Here is an 11,484-nt window from a genome sequence, read left to right on the forward strand (position 1 = left end):
ATAAAATATGCAAACTGATTTTCTTCTTCTTTTCCCCCCATTTTTAGATTCAGTTTCATAAATATCCTTTTGTTCAAATGCTCAAGATTCCTGTTACATCTTTTATAAGAGGAAAATCAGTTGAAGAACATTCTTTTACAGCAAGAAGTATTAGAATCATACACAAGATGCTTTATTTAGAATCTGAAAATTTATTTTATGTTTTTTCTGTTGACAACCAGAAGCACTGGTGGAAAAAAAATAGCAGAACAAAGAGCTCCCTTGAGATATTTCACGTTTGCTGACTCACTACATCATTGCATATGACACTGAATTATTAGTTTCAGCAAATACTGAAATAGCACAAGAAAGCTTTCTGGCTCTTTTATCTTCACCATTGTTCTTGGATTTAAACAACTCACATAAAAAAATTCAGGTAAAATTACAAATATTGAAAAATCATAATTTAGAGTGGTGTAAAAGATACCCCCTTAATCATACTGAGATAGAAGGCTGAGAATATAGTTTCCTTGAGCTCAGAGGACAATGTGGATAGAAAACATGTTTCTTGCTGATAGCCTGACCCAGAGCACGTCAGGACTTTAAGAAGTTTTAGGAGGATTCTTCCTCTCTCTCTTCCCTCATCTGCTTGAGTGCCTCTGCTCACACAGGAAGATTGATTTTGTGACGTGATTTCTACCAGGATGAGCTTTGCTGTTATCTGAGAAGAACCCACCCCAACCCTGCACATCTTTCAATCATGGCTTACTTTTGAGTTAGCTATTTTCAAAGTCCTTTTGAAAATGTAATTATCAGTGACTATTCAAGGTCAGAAGCCACATGCCATGTTAGCTACATGGGGTCTCAAAATGTCTCGCCCTGTCTCTGCTGCTGGCATTCCACAGTACTACTGCCATACAGATAACTTGCCATCACAGACCCCAGCACTCTATTGCTTGCAGGGGTTTATTTGATTCCCTTGGCCTTGACCTTAGCTGCAAATTTTTAAAGCAACACCACGTTGCTCTGTATTGCAGGAACTGCAAGAGGTAAGTGGCTGGACTGTATTATGACTTTCACAACCTTCTGGCTTGGAATAGAAGCTTAGTACTTTGCTGAAGATATCCAACCAAAGCAACTCCAGACTCGGCTGTACGTAGAAAGCTAGTAGCATAATATAATCTACTTTGATACAATAGTAAATAAAATTACAATATTTTACATTAATTCAAATACTGAACATTTCTGAAATACATATTAGTTAGGTAATATGAAGTGCATAGTAGTTATAGTTGAAACTATTAAATAATTAACATCAAACGGAGGCATACTTGGCTTATTTTTAAAATTCATTTTCAAAAGTAGCTATTAAAAGTAGCTATTGTTTTAAGCCTTGGTTATCTGATTTTACTCCTCTTAAAACAATGACAAAATTCTCAGTTACCAGCATTTTACTTGGACTGGATTCTTTTTCTACAATGTCTGTCTTTCAGATACACTGGTATCATCTCTTTAAAATGCTGTATGGTATGTGGCAACAAGAGAAAAAGGGAAGACAAAAGGCAAGTGAATGAGATAGATCAGTAAGTTAACCAGTGTCACAAACTGAAAGTAAGAGATAGAGAATGATTGGGAATATATATGTTACAATTTAAAATAATAATAATTAGGATGGATTTATTCTAAATTCATGTTACAATTTACTGTGCTCATCTCAGTTGTTCCCTTTTCTTTCTATTCTTTCCATAACCAATGAAAGATTTAAACACCTTACTTGTTAGTAATAAGCATTGATTCAGCATCCCTCACGAAATGATGCATGATTTTACTCCATCACAGATAATTTCAGAAACATTTTGCTGCCTGCTTTTATCTGCACTCTACTTGTGTAGAGGATTTGAAAGGGTTTGCGTAGTTGCCTGCTCTGCAGTAATGTGAGGGTTTTGTTATCCGGCTGAGCTACCAGAGTTGGTTCAGATAGCTTGGATTCTTTCCTTCTGCAGCCCAAATCACACAAAACCTCTCACTGAAACACAAAGGTACAGGAGGGAAAGGGCAAATGAATCATCAAACCTTTCAAAAGACTATTTATATTCCTCCTGGAGCTTGCCAATTAACACTTCTCCCAGCTCCGTCTGATCACCTTGTTGTCCTCTGCCTGTGCACCCACTTAAACTGTTACCAGATCCAGTCCTGCTTTGAGCCAGAGACAGCAGATCTCTTACTACTGACTTCAGCGCAAACACAATTGAGAATCACATCCCTTTGGTTCCAGCAGAATGCCTGCAACAGCCAGACTCACACGTGCACGCAGTTTGAGAGCGTGGCATTCCAGGTTCATGCCATAACGCACTCTAGCCACAGCATATGTGCAGTGCTGATGTACGAATTTGAATGTGTGGGAGACATCCTCAGACCAACCTGGATAGTTACTACTTCATTAAGACAAGGAAAGAGGAAAGCTGTCTAATACAATCTTCTCTTCCTTTCTCAGTCTTTCCTCAAGCCTTTGCACTATAACATCCTCCCCATGACTCTAGAGATTAACGTGAAATACCCAACAGAGGCATTTAAGTATTGAGCTCCTTGTAGCTATTGTTGAGGCAGCCACATTAACTCGTTCATGCCAGGTATGTACATGTGCTACAGGGCTCAAGGACGGTCTCTCTGTGGTGCTCATGGATGGTGGAGCTGGGATCCCTGCCTGCAACTGCCAGCTGCTGGGAGGAGCCCAGAACCCCCAGCCCCTGTCTTTCTTGACCCCAGAGAGGTGCTCCAGCAGACTGTGGGCAACTGAGCAAAAAATCCTCCTAGCTCCAGCAACATATTCTGCCCTTCAGAAATTTTGCAGTTAGGGTCTCCATCCATGGAAAGAGAGCAAGAAGTTATGCTGGGTTTCCATCCTCCAGTGACTCAGTGCAATGGGGTGTGTGGGAGAATGACTTTCCCTTGTCAGTATTCTGCTGACTGCTACCCCCTCGAAAGGGACGTCATTCCCTGGAAGAAGTCCTCATAGGGATATCAGTCCCTACATGGGCTATCAGTGCTCATAAAGGGGTATCAGTTCCTACAAGTAATATCAGTCCCTGTATGTCGCATCAGTCCCTTTAAGGGGCATCATTTCTTGGCATTGGTATCAGACCCTATAAGAAGCATGAGTATCTGGCAGGGATATTGGTCCCTGGCAGTGGTATCAGTCCCTATAAGGGGTTTCAGTCATGGCAAGGAGTTCCTGTTCCTCTCAAGGGCGTCTGTTGCTGTAAAGAGTATCTGCCCCTGCAAGGGATACCAGCCCCTATAAGGGTTATCAGCCCCTGCAAGGGACATCAGCCTGTCTGAGGACAGTCACGAGTGATCCATGCAAATTGCAGCTTGAGTGCAATCAATAGATGTGACAAGCAGCCAGCGCTGGCAACGGGGGACATAATGAAGGTGTGACTGTGTAAACGGCTAACAGATAACAATGCTATAGGAAATTATAGGGCAGCGCTGTATTGAATAAGTGCAGTGCAAAATGAGCTGCGGCTCGCAGGTCATACTTCCCCACTGCTGAAGTGTCTCCTGCTCTTGTCCTTTGTAATTGTAAGTGGCAGCAGTGGCGGCTGAATGCGATGAGGGCATGTATCCAACCCTCATTTGTTCTGCATTACAATGCAGCTCTCGCCGCCAGCAGCTGATCCGAGTGTCAGCACCCACCTCCCAAGTGGAAGAGGACACCAGAGAAAACTCCACACGCGTAAGAAGGAGGAAGGCTGTCTTCAAATCGAGCTGTCCTTAAAACAGCGTCGAACAGCTGGGGTGGTCCTGTGGGGAACGGGATGGAGCTGCTGTGCTTGGATTAAGAAATATCACGATTTTCCCACCTAGAAACATACAGCTTTTCCTTCAGAAAGCCAAAGATCATATGTGAGAAAGTAAATAAATAAATAAATAAACACATACATAAATTTAATAATAAAACAAAACAAAACAACAGTCATTGGATTTTATCGGGTTTAAAGAAATATCTACAATATATTAAATATTTTTTGTTTCAAACTCAGAACAGAAAAGGCTATGCACAGTTTTAATAGAACAAATTCTCTAGCTTCTACAGTTCCCCATACCCACTTTTTAACATTCACGTGGTGAATAAAAACTGAACTGATGAATAAAAACTGTTCATTGATTTTTAATTTAATTTCCGAGTCTGACAATATGAAGTACTTCCCTGCAATTTTTGTTCTGACATTGGGATCAAACTCAGTGGTTGTTTTCTGGAACCTCAGGTCTTTGAGTCTCTTTAATCTGATTTCCATTTAAAGGTTTACAGATTAAATGTAACATTTAAACCTAATACAAGTCAGAGAGGTAACTAAAAGTGCTCTGCAAAGTTCCCTGGTATTTCACCACTGTCAATACTTTCTGCTATTTATAATCAATCTGTACATCCCTTTCCCCCCACTTCATAATGTCAGGAAATTTTATTTATGCTTTTCTTCATCTTCGCCCTGAGAATGTCCATTTTTTCAGGTTGTAGTAAAACCTATGCTTAAGAAAACACTTGTTCAATTTCTTTGCTAATATGCTGCAAACGTAGATCAGTATTTGTTCTGTAAAATTGTTTCCTGTCATTTAAATGTGGCTGCTTGCTTTTGCTGCTATAAGAAACAATTTATTCCTTGAAAATACATCTTTCTACATGTGAAAATGAATTCAGAGCAAACAAATTTAAGCTCTTTTAAATTTCTTCATTGCAATATAACTCCTGCCATTTTTCTCCTGGTTTCTGGAGGGCAGGCAGCTTTTGGTTGAATTGGGGTGGATGTACTTCTCAGGTTCCAAGGAGTCCACAGCAGGGTTTGTATCTTCTAGTACTAAGCAAAATGCCACAGATCTCAGTTTGGCAGATGTCTGCATTTGCTAACACAAGTAAGTGCCCCAGGAATCAAGAAGACAAGTGATGGTCTATTTGGTATTTGTAGAATCTACTGCTTTATTTTTTCCTTGTTTTTATTGTCTTGCATATGTAGAAGTTGTTGAGGAAACAACTTTGTAGAGACCTGGTAATGGTCTTTCAGTATCTAAAGGGTGGCTGTAAGATAGAAGGGAAAAGGCTCTTTAGCAGGGTCTCTTGTGACAGGAGGAAATGGCTTCAAACTAAAAGAGGGCAAATTCAGATTGGATGTAAGGAAGAAGTTTTTTACAATAAGGGCAGTGAAGCACTGGCACAGGTTGCCCAGAGAGGTGGTGGATGCCCCACCTTTGGAGATGGTCAAGGTCAGGCTGGATGGGGCTCTGAGCAGCTTGATCTAGCTGTAGCTGTCCTTGTTCATTGCAGGGGAGCTGGACTAGATGAGCTTTAAGGGTCTCTTCCAAATCAAAGAATTCTATGACTCTATAATTCTGAGAGGGTAAGGAAGACTATGCAGCCAGCAAAAAGCCTTCAGCCTCCCCCCAGCATCTTGCCACTATTTAGGAGCTGGCAGTCAGGATCCTGCCCTGGGCACACAGGGCTGGACTTCTGCTGAGAACAAAATGAAGGGTCTGCTGGAATTAATCCCGGGCTTCATTATCGCTCCTGCACATCACTGCGCTTTGTGGCTGGCCTGGGCCGCCTAACTGCGCTGCAAAAGTGTGTGAAGGAAGATGCTATCAGCCTCTATCTGCCTAAACCAGAAACAGGCAATACCAGAAAAGCCAGTCTTGTCCAATTTCCAGTTCAGCTTTGCAGATTTGAGAAGTGCAGATAGTTTGGACATGCTTTAGATAAGGAGTTGAATATCTGGATGTTTTCCTGAGCACAGAACTCCGTGTTTCATACAATTTACTAAATTTTGTCACTAAATGTTTACCCTTCCTGGTAATAGACTTTTTTTTTTTTCTTTTTTCTTTTTTTTTTCCTTCAGTGTTTTTTCTCCCTACTTCCCTGCCACACTTTTGGTAAACACAGAAATACATGCATACAGCCATCAGCGTACATATTCTCGTAACATTAATGCCAAAGCATGTGTCTTTGTTCAGTGTGTTTGGCTTCTTCAGAAACTAATGTGTGAAAGGATGCAGCTGTTCACATTCTCACAAAGCTCTGTGCCAGTGAGAGTTTGCTTTTAAACACACTATGAAAAAGTAGCCCTTACTTCCTCATCTTTGTAGAAAAATTCCATGTATGTCAGTCGTACAAATGCATTCAGAGGCAAAGAGGAAATTATTTATTTGTTTATTTATTTAACACAGTCACAAAGGGAGTGCAGGACCTCTGCAGAGCTCTCACTGCCAAGTGCCTGTCTGAGAGGCATGAGAATGGATGGCTGTTTTGGTATTTGGTAAATACTTGGGAAATGATGAGGGAGAAAAAAAGGACCAGTAACAGATTTCTCTACTTCATAAGTCCCTCTCCCATACAGACTTTTTTCTTTTCTCTTTTCTTTTCTTTTCTTTTCTTTTCTTTTCTTTTCTTTTCTTTTCTTTTCTTTTCTTTTCTTTTCTTTTCTTTTCTTTTCTTTTCTTTTCTTTTCTTTTCTTTTCTTTTCTTTTCTTTTCTTTTCTTTCTTTCTTTTCTTTTCTTTTCTTTTCTTTTCTTTTCTTTTCTTTTCTTTTCTTTTCTTTTCTTTCTTTTCTTTTCTTTTCTTTTCTTTTCTTTTCTTTTCTTTTCTTTTCTTTTCTTTTCTTTTCTTTTCTTTTCTTTTCTTTTCTTTTCTTTTCTTTTCTTTTCTTTTCTTTTCTTTTCTTTTTTCTTCTCTTCTCTTCTCTTCTCTTCTCTTCTCTTCTCTTCTCTTCTCTTCTCTTCTCTTCTCTTCTCTTCTCTTCTCTTCTCTTCTCTTCTCTTCTCTTCTCTTCTCTTCTCTTCTCTTCTCTTCTCTTCTCTTCTCTTCTCTTCTCTTCTCTTCTCTTCTCTCTTTTCCTTCCTTCCTTCCTTCCTTCCTTCCTTCCTTCCTTCCTTCCTTCCTTCCTTCCTTCCTTCCTTCCTTCCTTCCTTCCTTCCTTCCTTCCTTCCTTCCTTCCTTCCTTCCTTCCTCCCTTCCTCCCTTCCTCCCTTCCTCCCTTCCTCCCTTCCTCCCTTCCTCCCTTCCTTCCTCCCTTCCTCCCTTCCTCCCTTTCTCTCTCTCCCCCCCCTCCCCCCCACCCCTCTTTCTATCTTTCTCTCTTTTACAGGGCAATTCCACAAATGATAATCTGGTTTCTCCCATTTGCTTTTCTGTTTTCTTTCTCCCTTACTTACTGTTCCTGTCTGCTTGTAATGTGCTTTTGCCGAAGGAGACCTTGCTTGTCCTCTTGTTTGTCAGATGAAATTGATTTCCTTAGGCACAACTACATTGTTTGCACCCCAACGTGTTTGTGAGAAATTTACTGGCAATTGTTGTTATTTGAAGCATGAACCTCTGAAATACGAATCCTTCCCTCTGGACACAGAGGCCAGGCAGTGTAATACTGTTCTTCCAGCTCATGAATCACAGGTCAGTGTTTAATTTCTGGGGAAATTCATAATTAAAGTGTTTAGCTATCTGATATTAAAAACCAAGCAAACACTACCAGCAACATACTGAAGACACTGGAGGTTTACTGCAAGGTAAACTAGGTGAGCTCAGCCTTTGGGCAAGGAGAGGAGATGGGGGAATGAATGATGCAGACAGCAGAATTCCAACAATTATTTTTCAGTAAACACTTCCAGGGCTTTTTTTCTCCATACCATTTTGCATTTAGATAATTATCTCATTTGTTATCTTGCTGTAGAACCAGACTTCTGTATCAGCAGAGACAGAGACACTGGTGGGTTTACAGAAAGTCAGGATGAAGGAAGCACTGACATGGATTGGGTAAGATAGGAGACGTTTTTTTTTTTTTTTTTTTTTTTTTTTTCCTGTATGAGTAAGCATAACACAAATGATCATCAAAGACTAGGAAGCTTCCAAGTGCCTCTTTTCCACCATTTTCTCTTGCTCTTGTACTTGATGACCTGAAGACGTGTAGGTCTTTGCTACGTAATGACAAACCACTTGGGACCTCAAGTGTCAAAGCACAGAGAAAATTCTCAAACACCAGCAGGCCTGGATTTCTGAGATTCAAACATATCCTAGTTTTATCTTTATCAGGAAGATCATGGTGGGCACTGAAACTCAATGTCAAATTACTTTTTTGAAATGGCTGTTTTCTTACAGACAGCTTCTTGACCAAAAAATGTCTTCTCATTGCCCCAGTCTTCATGGATCTGAGCAGACAGCTAATTCAAAATATAATGTCCATCAACATTCAGGAAAGGTGGGAAGCAAAGATTTGTTTGGTGTGCAGTTTATTTGCACAGAGACCAGGGAATATACTTAATGCAATCATGAGAAATGTTTTGTTGATGTGCATTTGAACATTGTGCATTTTTTACATGCACATTCTGTAACAGTAGGAATAATTTTATTAAATTAAATTTTTTAAAAAGCAAACAATTCCCTCTCATATGCCAGATCTTTCTGGTCTAAATGTCTGATTCCTCCCTTATATATGGAATACTGACTCATTGCTATATCTGTCTTATTTTTGGTCAAAATGCTCAGGGATGATAGACAGGAGACGTGCTCAACAACTGAAGCAAAATGTTAAGTACTGATTGCTTATAACTCAAGAAGAGTAGAAGCTGCAACTGCTGACCTTGGCACTAGATCCTGTGTAGTGTCAAAGAGCATTTTCCCATGCTTGTGCATTTTATTTCCATGTCTGCTTTTATGCCCTCTTTATACAAACCACGTGCTGACACAAAATATCTGTGAGTCAGTCCTTTTCCTTCAAGCATTACTCATGTAAGATTCGTAACAAAGTCCTCTATTTTCTGCACACTGCAAAGCCCTGTAGAATTAATCACACTTCAAATTGGAAAGAATTATGTCATTTATCTTCAGAACAATTAAAACTTTTGACATTTAAATAGTATATTTACCAAAGCACTTTGCATAATACTGTTATCTCTTTTCTGTCTATTAAAAACATGTTATAGTGTAAAAACTGTTTTTATCTTTGTCTTTGCAAAAGCATAGCCAACATTGATTCTATTTAACATTTTATCAGCTGAACTAGAGAAGAGATATTACCTCTTTGAGCACCAGCCAAAGGTCTTGTAGCTAATGCTGACCTCTGTCAAATATAACACATTGTATTGGAAGGATTGACAATTATTGTTCTACTGTATTTTACAAGACACCAAGGGTCAAAGCAATGGAATTGTTACGTTGCAGCAGAGCAATAATTCAAAGCTTGTTTGCCTGTGGTGGTTAAAGCTACTGTGTTCAAGAAGTATTTACAATATCAGAATATGGACAAAATGGACAAAATGTTGAAGAGTTTGTAAATATGCTTGCGGTTCTCTTGTTTATTTTAATTGTTTCCAGGGATTTCCTTTGCTGATTTCCAAATCAGTCCACTATGTTCCTATGGCAGCATGATTCTTCTTGGTGGAAAATGATAAATCAGGCTTTTAATTTCAAAGAATCAGATCACATTGAAGCTTTATCTAGACACCTGGAAAGGAGGGGTGAGGGTCAAAGAAGAAAGGGAAAACCTTTTTTATCCCTCTGGGGCATGTATAAAATAGTGAAATAAGATTTATAAACTTATAAAAGGCATTCTGATTTCTTGTGCTTGCTTTTTAATGTTATTTTAAATAAAAAGCATCCCAAGATATGCTGTCTGTAAAGATCTTGATTGTGTCCCCTGTGGTGCACACTCTTCTTTAGACTGCTAATTTCTACTAAAAGCATTCTGCTTTGTTGAAAGAGCATGAACTTATATTTTTGGCATTGGAAGTGCTGAGTTTGATAACTTCTTACCATCTTATATGGATGTATCTGTGTTTCATTGCAAATACACAATAACAAGGGAAGTATAACTGCAGACCTCTATATAATCAACAACAGAAATTATGAAGACATTCCCATTGATGCTAAAGTCAATAGGAGTTTATTGCAAAACTCCAGTATGAACAGAAATAGATATAATACAGAATATAGTATAATTCATGAAACAGAGAAAATCATGAACAATATCCATGAGTTTGTCTAGATCATCTCTTCCACCCATTATAGGATTGTTTCTTGTGGCATATTTCCAGTATTCTGGCTCAGCCAGATTGTATTTTGCAGCAACACATTTGTACTGAACTATCTAAACAGGAGTACCATCTACTGGGCTCAGACAGCAATCTTTCTGACCTGCTTAGCACTGCTAAGTCCTCAGGTAACAAGTGTTTTTGTGCACAGCACATTCAGAAAAAAAATATATTTACTGAGGCAGGAAAGGCCTACAGTAAAACTATTGAAATGAGGAGAGAGATAGGCAACAATTACAAAAACTGAATGATGTTTATGAGAAAAGACATACAATGGAGCTATAGGCTAAATTAACGTGGACTCAAGAACTAATCCTTGATTGTTAAAATACAGTGCTATTGAGGATAAGAAGAGACATCAGTGAGAAAATTACAAATTGGGACAGATGTCAGGAATTTCAAGTCAGAATAGATTATCTGCTGTGAACATTTATGTATCTATAATGAAAAAAACTCACACGTCACGTTAAGAGTCAGGAGTTAATACTGTTCACTACAGTGCTGTAAATTAGCACACAGTAAAAATGGTCTGACCTCAGTATCCTTGAATGAAACAATTCAGATATATGCATTGGTTGAATGGAACAAGTCAACACTGGAAGCTTTTCCTCTCTGTAAAACAGATGTTGTGGCATGTTTGGCACCCTCTGCAACTACTACAAGGAAAGGAGAAAGCTGCTGGAAGAGAAAGGGATCAGCTGTGTTCAGGAAAAGACCATATGAAATAAAATTAATTACAAAAGTTAATGCCTAGAAGAGAAGAAATCACCTTAGCTTAACAAAAGAAAAAAGGTGACAGCATGGAATGAGTGCATTGTAAATGCTGAACATAAAGATTATACCTGATATTGATTGTTTCTAGCACCCAAAAGTTAAAATGAAATGCTGCCATGCTGCCTGAAAGCATCTATTGCTTATGCATAGGAAGCACTCAATCTGTGAAGAGCTAAACTTCTTCTACCCAAGCAGTATGAATCAAATCACATTAATCAATTTATTTTCTGCCCCAATAGATCACTGAAAGTTGTGTACAGTACCAAAACATTACAGCAAAACAGCTCAAATAGAGCAAAAATGGTAGTGCCATAGCATCATTTAGGTTGAAAAAGACAGTTAAAATCAGCAAGTTCAACCATCAAGTAGATCATAGAAACATAGAATCATAGAATAAATTGGGTTGGAATGGACCTTAAAGATCACCAGTTTCTATTCCCTTCTGGGGGCAGGGTTGCCAACAACTAAATCAGGCATGAGATCAGTTTACCTGGGCCCCATTTATCCTGGTCATGAAGACCTCCAGGGACAGGGCATCTACAAGTTCTCTGAAAAGATCCAACTTCCTTCTGAAATAAATAAAACAATAAGCCTTATCTCAGGACTATTTAAATGAGACCTCGTTATTCATATGTCTTGGCTAATTGCTGACAGTGTCTTCC

The sequence above is a fragment of the Gallus gallus genome, chromosome 2, assembly GCF_016699485.2.
Source record: "Gallus gallus isolate bGalGal1 chromosome 2, bGalGal1.mat.broiler.GRCg7b, whole genome shotgun sequence".
Classification (NCBI taxonomy): Eukaryota; Metazoa; Chordata; class Aves; order Galliformes; family Phasianidae; genus Gallus; species Gallus gallus.